Source organism: Chlamydotis macqueenii, chromosome 3 (assembly GCF_036417535.1).
Source record: "Chlamydotis macqueenii isolate bChlMac1 chromosome 3, bChlMac1.mat, whole genome shotgun sequence".
Taxonomy (NCBI): Eukaryota; Metazoa; Chordata; class Aves; order Otidiformes; family Otididae; genus Chlamydotis; species Chlamydotis macqueenii.
The window spans coordinates 78,027,107-78,036,303 of NC_141558.1; the positions used below are offsets into that span (position 1 = coordinate 78,027,107).

At 48.1% G+C, this 9,197-nt stretch overlaps 1 long non-coding RNA gene across 1 annotated transcript; it reads left to right on the top strand.

The window, feature by feature from the left end:
• The first annotated feature begins 275 nt into the window (after positions 1-275).
• LOC147601319 (uncharacterized) lies at positions 276-7,982 on the top strand. Its single transcript, XR_015258202.1, has 2 exons — positions 276-572; positions 6,587-7,982. It is a non-coding gene; the product is annotated as an uncharacterized LOC147601319 (long non-coding RNA).
• The last annotated feature ends 1,215 nt before the right edge of the window (positions 7,983-9,197 follow it).

A 9,197-nucleotide genomic window follows, 5' to 3' on the forward strand; every position in this document is an offset into this window, starting at 1 on the left:
TGCCCTCGTGCTATAAAGCGCAATTTGCCAAAATGAAACTGCTCCAGCGACATGCAGCGTTCGAGCAGCTCTGGAATCTCTGCCACCGCAAGAAAACAGGCGGCTGCCATTAGCAGGGAAATTCATACTTTACAAGAGCCACAACGGGCCATTAGCTTCTAACCAGGTTTCAGGGGCGGGAAACAGGCTTCCTGTTGGGCAAACCTTTACAAGGAAATAACTGACTCCAAACATCCAGGGGCGGCGGGAAGTTCAGAGCAGAGTCAGCTCTGAACTCCGCAGCTTGAGCTCCGCGGTACAATGCAGCCGGCTCCCGCGCATGGACGAGCCGGTGGCGGAGCTGCAGGGAGCTGCCCTTATTTATTTGTTCCTACCACACAGGCTGAGACAAGGGCCCTGTTTTATGTTCCTCTGCAGGAAGGTGATAAAGTGCCCGGGAGCTGCTGAAAACCATTCGCCAATAAATTCAAAGAGAAAGGCCATTTCTCCAGCCTTGGGAGCTTGCAAGAGCTGAGGGATGCTGGAAGACAGAGAAGACTGAAATGGTGTGTCGCACGGCAACATGGCAGGAGGTACTGGAGTAATATTTCTGGTTCGTTTCGTTGCTTGTTGTTTGCTTTTTTTTTCCCCTCAATGATTTTTACTCTGCCTGTGGCTAGGCAATCAATATCTCTTTGCCACCAATAAATATTCTGTGCTTTTAAATGATGATGTATTTCAGGGTGAAACAAATTAAGTGCATGATTGCTGCCCTCTTGTACTCCAAACTAATTCTGTGGGCCTAAACAGAAACTCAGAGAGAGATTCCTGAACTGGGCTCTCCAGTGGTGGCCGATCTGAACAGGGGGAAAACCGTCAGGTCTGGCTTCAGCTGTCAACTCTATCACTGATTCCTCTTCTTTCACTGAGATAAGCAGAAATTTGGGTGAGCTGTGTGAGCAGGTCCATCAGGGAGATGCACGTGGTTGAGCATCGGCCTGCCCGGTGGGCCGCGGCATCCTTGTTTCCCTTGTCAGGGGTCTGCAGAGCTGGACACCTGTTCAATGGGCTGGCATGCCAACCACAGCCGGGCTGAGCGGCACCGGCCCAAACACCCTCCCCTCCGGGTGCCACGTTGACAGGGACTTCAGCTTTGACCTGTTGGTGCAGTGGCTGGTCAGGGAGCGTCCCAGAGGGAGGACAACTAAAAGCAATCCTTCCCTTCGATACCCATCCCAGGGAGTTGAGTAGGGACCCTTCTGGAGCCTGAAAAGTCTGCTGTGGCTGTGACTGCAACCAGTCCCATCGCCATGTGTCCAAGGGAGAGCAGATCAACTTAATTAAGCACTGAGGAAGAAATCTGGTTTGCTTCTTAAGCTAAGTTGGAAGATTTGTTGCAAATAAATAATTACAGGATACATTATTCTCTTTGGTTTCCCCTGGTGTTTTGCAGAGGTGGTAGAGGGATTGTGTACCGACTGCCGCTGTGTTTCTCCTGCGGCATCCCTGCTGCTTGAATATCCCTGCAGCAAAGAAACTTTATGGGACAGTTCAGGAAATATTTGACTCTGTTTCCCAAATTCTGCTACAACAAGAGCTTTGCAGGATTAATACAACCAAAGAAGAGGGAGAGCAAAGACTCTGGAGATCTTTGCCAGGAGCAGATATTGCATAGCAAAACAGAGCCAGCCCAGAGCACGAGGAGACCTCGTGTCGGTGACCAGCAGCCTCACTTGCTCATCCCCAAGAGCTGTCACCACCAGGTCCTGGCCTCCTAGATGGGGGGAAAGGGATCCCTGTGGAGGATCTTCTCTCTCTCCCCCTTCTTCTTCGGGGGAAGGGTGCCACCCTTTTAATAGTGGCAATAGTGCACTATCTGTGCATTAATCCTCATTAGCTTGTACGTGCATACGGGCAATGACAGTATGATGGGCCTTGACATTTGCCGTCAAGAAAATGAAGTCCTCCCAGCTTCAGGGCACCCCGTCCTGGTTTTGTATCAAAGCTTCTCATATCAACAGCAATTTCATTTCAATAAGCTAATAATAACCCCTGCAAAGCCTCTGTATCAGCAAAAGGCTCTCCACAGCTGCAACTGTCAGCAAAACAGAAGCTAACGCTGTGGAGGGGCGAGTGCGGAGGAAGTCTGAGCCCTTGTCTGTGGTAAATCTTAGGTAGCATTCACTGAGCCAGGCCTACTACAGGGCTTTGGCTCTGACCTAGCCCTCTTCCACCATGCTTGTGGTTGAGTTATCACTTGGGAGAGGAGTGAGCAGCGTAAGACCAGGCTGTACAAATAATTACTGAAGTCTTTACTCATCCTTTTTCTCTGAGAAGCCTCTGGATGCCAGAAGAGGCCAGATAAATGCTTCGTGTCTTCCACTGCAACAGGAACCGGCTCTGAAAACATCTGCATTGGCATCTGGTGGGATTATTTGGAGCATTGCGGCTTGGCATGCTGCTTCTTATAGAAATCAGCAGGAATTTCATTGCTTACTTCTCTGGCCCAACTCTGCTCCTGCGGCTGGCAACCTTTGCTAAAGAAAAGCAGGGTTTGCTGCGGAGGATATTTGCAGTGGGACGTGCTGGGGAGGGGGCAGGCTGCCTGCTGGGAGGTCCTTTGGCCTGAGACTCCCATAGCCCTGAGGCCTGATGTTCATTTTTCTTTCCCTTGGGTTTTGTCCAAGGGAGCATGTGGGTTTGCTGCTGGCCAGCGTGCAGTGCAAGCAGCTTGGGGCCCTGGGGCGGAGGATGAACCAGGGAGATAAGGTATCTATGAGCATAAACGTGCCTCTAGCTTTGCACACCTTACAGGAAACAGGAGAATTTCTGAGAAGAAGGACACACAGAGACAGGCGCTGGGCAGTGCATGCCTTATTTCTCACCCTCTTTCCATCAGCACCCACTGCTGAGTCCTTTTGGAAGCAGGCTACAGAATGAAAGACCTATCAGACCCAGTGTGACAGTCCCTAGGTAACAAAAATACAGGGATTTAGGAACTGATGAACGTGGGATACTTCTGACCCTGAGCAAATAAAAGAAACACTGCTTATGGGCTAGGCCCTGAGATCTTCCACAAGCCAGTGTGCTCTTCAAGAAATGGTGGTTTGGGCAATTTTTCAGTCCTCTGGCACCATTTGGAGCATAACTCTCAAGGGCTGCAGAGAAACTTCCAGGCAGGCGAGGTGGCTGAGCCAATTGCAAGGTGCTGCTGAGTGCCACTGCCTCAGTAAACCCCGTGAGCAGCCGGTGACTCAGGTCTCTGCTGTATTGCCTAATGAAAGGCCAAAGGATCTGATGTCTTTGTATTAATCACCACAAGCTCAGCTTTTCACTGTTAGTATCTTCCCAGGGTTTTGTGTATCTTGGCGTGTTTCGATAACCAAACAAATTTTTGAGCGCTCTGCTGAGAAAAAACACTGGTAGCAGACTCCTAGGAGGCAGCACCATGGGCTGAGTGAAAACTGCAGAGCTGTTCTGTGTTACACTTGTTCTAAAGAGTGAAAACCCAGGACCACTGTACCATCACCGTACGCTGCACCGTATTTCAAAATGAGCCTGACATGGATGAGGAATAAAAGTTGGAATGGCTGAGCAAACAGATCCGCAGCCGAGTAGAGTCTGTTTCCACCATGCCCCGTGGAGTTCCTGTGAGCACAGCAACCTATGGGATGCGTTAATAAGCGAGCTGCAGAATTCCTGCTAATTTAGCATACCAACACTCAGCACATCCCTGAGAAGCTGTAAGGAATGAGCTGCATCTACTGCAGCCAAGGGAGCAGCATCTTTTGGCTTGCTATGCTGGTGTTTTCGTGGTACCTCTTATGTCAGGTCTGAGATGAAGAGAAGCACCTGAGCGCCAGGGATTTCATCCCACTGTTCGTATTACACCGTGACTCCACTCTTCACAGCTCCCTCTTTGGCCTGGGTGCTTTTAGGTCAGGTATGTAGCTCTGCCCACAGCTTGTGCACCTACCTCAAGGTCTAACTCGCCACGCTGCCTACTGCTTTTATTTGCACAAGTTTCCAAAAGTGTCATAGTGGCCAAACTTGATGGATTGCCTGCCTGAAGTAGCTGGATGATCAGCTAAAGTGTTTATTTGAGTGTATCGATTCCTACTTGTGTCCTATTATTTTCATTGTGGAGTTCAGCCTGCAAACTGTTTTGGGGAACTCTCTTTGGTATTCCCTGTTCCTGAAGTGAAAACCCCTTTGTCCGCACATTTCCTGCTTTTCTATATGAAGGAAAATAGGATTTTATGTTTGAGTAAGTAGAATGTAAACCATTATCCAGCAGGTCAGTTTAATGCGGGGCTGCTTTCTGTTGATTGGCAAGAATATACTCATTTTTTTTTTCTTAGGTTTTTGTGATATTCTCTTACTGTGAGAGATGAGCACTGCCACAAAGAGATCAAGACATGGCTTAGCAATGAAAGGGAAAAAAAAAAAAGGCTGAAAATCCAGGAAAAATACACTGCAAATGCACAACTGCTTTTTGGGCTGATTCCCCCAAGCTGTGTGATTGCTGGGCTGCTCAAAGGCAGGCTCATAGTTTCCTTAAAAGGCACCCACACAGATTTCATTTCCCTGCAACGTGCGCATATGAGCTGACGGTATTTCTGGCAAGTCCCCATCACATGCCTGCCTGTGCGAAACATGACAGTCAGATGTGCCACCAGCCTGGGGAGCCTGGAGTTTTCCTAAGCCACAAGCCTGCAGATATTGAGAAAATGGTCAGGAAGCATCATCCTAGAAAACCATCTTAAACAGAGCTAGACTCAGAGGTGTCATTTTTCTCCTCTCCCAAAATCATCAGAGGCAATTGCAAATGCTGATGGGCTGGCTGGCATCACCCGACACATGGCGCAGAGCTGGAATGAGAAGGGGACCTGGTGCTGCTGTTCAGCTAATGGCAGCACACCAGGTATCTCCTCTTCTCCTCTTGCTGGCAGAGAGGCAGCTAATTACTGTATCCACTCTAGAAATGAAGAAACTAACGCACGCATGGGCAGAAGGGTAGAGTTTTAAGAATATGTGGGCGTCCAAGGTGCAAATGCTTTGGGAAACACCACATTGCACCTGATTTGCATCGGTAGGCATCTAAATACTTGTACCAGTGTGACGCAGAGGGAGACATGCAAGGGCTCAGGGAGCATGAGCAGCAGCATAGGGTGAGCTCCCACGCTCCCTTGTTGGGGATCCCTTGCTCCTTGCAGTGCCTGGACCAGTCACTCCCCTGCCTTTGGACTTGCATCAGGGACAAGTTGTCCTGGGTTCCCTGGAATGCCAGTGACGATGAGATGGGACGGGACAGGATGGTGTTTCCCTCTGCATGCCGCATTGGCAGTCTTGCTGATCCTCCCAGCTCCTCCTCCATGCTAGCTTTTCTATTTCAAATAGGTTGGTTTTGCCTGCCTGAATATTGCCCTGGCCCAGGCTGGATGCTGCGTGTCACTTGACAGGCACTGTCAATGCTCCTGGGCAGGAGGCAGTGCCAATGTCCCACATTTGCCTCTCCCAGTCCCCACAGGACTTTGGACACACCTTTTTATGATGGTGACAGAAATGTTCACCCAAGCTGAACTGCAGAAGAGTGAGAGAGATTACCTCAGTGGAAAAATAGATATAATTATCTGTAATAGGCTCAGTAACTATGTATGCAATCATTTCCTCCTGAAGACCTTGGTACACCTGAGAAGAGAAACTTCCTGCTTTCTGTGCAAAGAAGAGTGTCATCATAGTTTGCCATTAATGAACCATCCTGTTCCTAACCTTTGTTTTCCAGTTTTCAGTACACCTGTTCCATCATTTTCTTTAGAAAAACAGCCAGAGTCCAGCTCAGATTTTTGGGGGAGCTTTGAGGGACAATTTTGTTAAAGGTCAAGAAGTACTTTTTCAGCTGCAGCCAAAGGCTTTTCCTTTCTGAGTCCAACCAGTGGATTTCCTAACTTTAGCTCTGAAGTTCACTTGCAGGCACCTAGTCAGCTGTTTCTGTCGGAGCATGGTCCTGCCATTTTCCCAGAGGACATCTAGATGAGCAGCCGGACCTCGCCCTCCCTTAGCAGTGCCCTTTCCATGTGCCTTCCAATTTCTTGTTCCATATGAGCAAAGAAACAAAGATCTTTTCTGCCAATGCTGGGACTTAGGTTTATCTTCACGTGGCAGGAAATTTATACTTGCAATATGTTGGGGTTTTTTTCCAGTCTTTGCCATAACGATTATAAAAATATTCTAATTGTCTTTCCTATGTTGCATGACCTTAGTACGATATTTGAATGAGGGTATCCTTTCACCCAAGGCCAATTGCATTGGAACACTTTTCAAGGTCCAAAATGCAAGCCTTTTTTTCACAAGTAATACTAAGATGCTTTAAAACAAACAAACAAAACACGCACAAAAAAAAAATCAGAAAGAAAACCTAAGAAAAAACATTAATTCCATTTTCCTTTTCAGAAAAAAAAAATATGAAAACAAATATGTGAGCAATGCCATGGAAAAACACAGCCTTTGTGCAGGATAAGCTTCTGCAGCTGAAACACCAAATTCTGTATCAGTCTGAACTACTGCCAATCATCTGTTAACCAAAAATATTTGTTTATTTCCACAGCTGAGTCCATTTTTTATACATCCCTCCCCTGCAGCTGGCAGAGGACTAACAGCAGTAGGAGCCCAGGAGGAGGCAGATTTGGGGAAAAGGCATGACTGTCACGCAAGCAGAGCCATAGGTGTATGAGAAACACTGTGCAGAAGAAGCAAAAGCAATCAGCACTGCTGCAAACACCCGATCACATGAAATTGGTAATGTGGGAGCCTCACCCTGGCACAGGGAGTGAAATAAAAGGACTCTCTGGAGAAACTGGAAATTGTCAAAGAGGCAGGGTTCAACAGGGTGGTGGGATCAATGGGGGAACTCTTGAGGAATGTGCGCTGTGACCTCCAACATTTCAGCCCTTACTGGGTTTGAGTCAGTGTCTTTTGTGGCACAATTATGTGGTGAGGCAAGGTGGTGATAATAAGTGTTTTATTCTAGTGACCTTGTTTTTGTTGAATGTCTTGGCTTGTATCTTTTGCTATTGCTAATACTTGTGTTGAGGAACAACGCTGCAATGCTAAGAAGATGACAATTAGAAAACCAGTGAGGTCATTTCACATCACTTTCCTGAGCTCTTTGCCTAGGCTTCTCCAACCTTTGAAAAACAAACTACAAATATCCTTAAATACTTAATCCCTGGGGCACTGGCCCTATTTAAGGCCACCTGTCCTGCAGGAGCCAGTGCCTGTGCCACGGGGTTTCAGTGTCACTTTGGGAGGGTTCAGGGGAACCGGCGTTTACCTCTCCATTCACAGTGGCTGGTATACAGAGGTGGCAGGACAGGATGAGCTGTGCCCTGGGGACACACAGCGAGCCTTGGTTCAGGGTGGCCCTCGCCCTCACATCCCTCATGTCCCTGCTGCAGGCTAGAGGCCACGATGGGGCTGGAGGTGGCATGGTGACTTGTTGGGAAAGGATGTCCTGGCCACAGAGAAGGGGTGCCCCATGCACACACCTCTTCCTGGAGATTTTTGGCACTGGCCCCTTGGTGTCTTAGTCCTTTCATTCCTGTCACTGGTAAAGCTCCTGCACTGAGAGTAGAGGGTGCATCACCGCTGTTCTTTCTCTCCCTCAGCAGCCTCTCCTTTCCTGTAACTGTTCTTGTCTTTGGTAAGCTTCCCCCCCGCCCCCCCCCCCCCCGCCCCCGATATTTAGCTGTATTTCTCTCTTGTCTTTCATGTCCATTGATACTTCTTGTCTTATTCGCTTTTGCTTTGTCTTGTTTGGAGCCCCTCTCCACAGACAGAGGGGCAGAGCTTGCATATTCCCTCTTCCTTGTATAGGGCACGGCTCACATAGTACATTTCCTTCAGTTCCTGAATGAATTTACTGTCAGATAATAGCACAGCTGGATGAAAACTCACACTCCAAGAGCAGTTATACAGCTCAGTATCAAACTGTTATAAATGTACTTGCTTTCAGGGTTTTCATTAAGAAGTTGATGATAGAGCAGTGGATACGCTACTTGTGGGTGCTTGGGGTCAGAGGAAGTTGTAAATCCCCTTCTCAGGAGGAAAGGTAAGCAACAAGCTGAAACACACAAGGTGCAATCAGTGGCAAAACATCACTCCAGGAAGCATCATGCCTCTTCAGCGGGTGTTGGCTTTCCAAGGCACTTCAAATACTCTGCCAGAGTAATTAGTAGTGATCTGAATCAGACATTGCTATGTACACATCTGTCTACAACGGTGACATGTTTCGTCATACATCTGCAGTCAACAGCAATTTTGAGGTGGATACACTCCCTAGCCCACAGTAATTGCCTGCCTTGTGCTCATTGTCACCTTGCGCGGGAAGTGTTTGTCCCAACGTCGGTCCTTTGGATTCCAGCTTGGGGTGAAGCCTGGGCACTTGCTGTGAGCATCAGTCACCATGGCCGAGCACTCCCAAAGCTGCGATTGCGCTTTGTTTGTCGGCCCGGTATCTGCAAGAAGCAGAGAGGCAATTGCTTTGCCCAAGTCCTCATATTGTCTCCATGTTGCTCTGGGAGTCCCAGGCTTGCTGGGGACAGTGAATGAAAAGTGAAGGACAAAGCTGGGGGAAGATGTGCTTAGTTCAGCTGGGACAAGTCAGGCATTGCCTCTACCAAATGAAAGAGCAGATCTTGATCCCATTGTGTTTTTCTTTGTTCTGAAGGAAAAAATGAGTAGTTACTAGGTGCAACACGGGCATGTCACTCAGCTCCAGTGGCTAGGTGAACACCTCCCAGTCAAACCCTTACATCTCGCATAAGGAAGCTGGAAAATAAGGGATATATAGTGTTGCTCTTTCACCAAAAAAAAATTAACAACATGCAGCATGGACTCTGCCTTTTCTCTGACTACCCTGTAAAATGCCACCCGTCGGGCTGTGGTGTGGGTGTAGCAACAGTCGGTCAGGTCTAGACACTGCCTCTTGCTCCAAGCAGCCAGGCTGAGGTCATGTCTCCGTTCATTTTATTTTACTAATTTGTTGTTTAATTCTTTGTTTTCACAAAAGGCTTCTAATACACAGTGGAAGGACGGGAAAAAAAATAACCACTGGAGTTTCACAGCTTCTTCCTTGCTGTCCGCAGGAGTCCTTTCGGAAGCAAAGAAGGGACCATGAGGGGTGCAGGTGTCCCTTACCCATTTGTGCTGCCAGCCAG